Source organism: Entelurus aequoreus, linkage group LG24 (genome assembly GCF_033978785.1).
Source record: "Entelurus aequoreus isolate RoL-2023_Sb linkage group LG24, RoL_Eaeq_v1.1, whole genome shotgun sequence".
Classification (NCBI taxonomy): Eukaryota; Metazoa; Chordata; class Actinopteri; order Syngnathiformes; family Syngnathidae; genus Entelurus; species Entelurus aequoreus.
In genome coordinates, this window is record NC_084754.1 from 41,350,421 (window position 1) to 41,351,686 (window position 1,266).

Consider the following 1,266-nt stretch of genomic DNA (forward strand, 5'->3'; position numbering starts at 1 on the left):
TATATACCGTAAGATAAATAATAATAATAATAATAATAATAATAATAATAGTAATACTTCAACATAGTGTGTGTAACAGCATTCCATGACTAATATAAATAAATTAACATTAATAATAAATGACAGTAAAATAAGCACACATATGACTGAGGAGTCATAGTGTAACTTTGTGTGGTGTTTGAGTTGTCCGACTTTTTGTGTGGCCATAAACGCACCAGTGGCTTAGTGGTATGCGTGTTGGTGACAGATGACAAGTTGCTTTTGGCCTGGTTTGTACGGCAGAAAATGACTAGTTTTTCCAGATAGAAGTGTTTTATTCATGTTTTTAGTGTGGTTATGTCCGAATATAAACAGTTTTGCTCAATAAAGTGATGGATATAATTCCTGTCCTCGAAGCATCTCGATAGACGTTACAATAATTGAACGGTGTTCAATTGAACGGTGTAGACGAACACCGTTAGGGCCGCTTGTTGTCACTGTCACTCAAAGTTGCATTGCAAAATTACACAGAATAAATATGTTTATTTTGTTTAGAATTCAGATGGGTTTGATTTGGTGCGCGGCATATATTTGCTGTGCGCAGAGGACGCTTGAGCAGTGCGCAATTGCGCAGGCGCGCACCTTAGAGGGAACGTTGCTTGGCAGTCCATGTCTTGTTGGAAACACGGCATTCCTCATCAACTTTTCTCTTTTTAGCGTCTCGGGTGTAAAGCGTGCATCACTTGTCGCTGCATGTGCACCTTCACTCGCAGGTTACACGCGGACACACGCCCATAAATAATACTTTTCAAAATAAAAGCAGCACAGTTGTATTGCGCGCACGACATAGATGTTTTTTCAACTTTATTATGTAATTTGCGATTGCAGCTGTTCACATTCGCTCACAATCACGCACACGCATACGTCCACACAGAAGTAATACAAATAACGATTTTCAAAACAAAAGCAGCACCGTTGTATTGCACACTCGACATAGATACTTTTTTAAATTTATTTTGTAATTTATAATTGGCCTCACGCGGGCCGGACAGGGACGCACAAAGGGCCGGATGTGGCCCGCGGGCCGCAGAATGCCCAGGTCTGGCTTAAGTTGTTCAACAGTCCGGGGGTCTCCGTTGTGGTATTTTAGGCTTCATAATGCGCCACACATTTTCAATGGGAGACAGGTCTGGACAACAGGCAGGCCAGTCTAGTACCCGCACTCTTTTACTACGAAGCCACGCTGTTGTAACATGCGGCTTGGCATTGTCTTGCTGAAATAAGCAG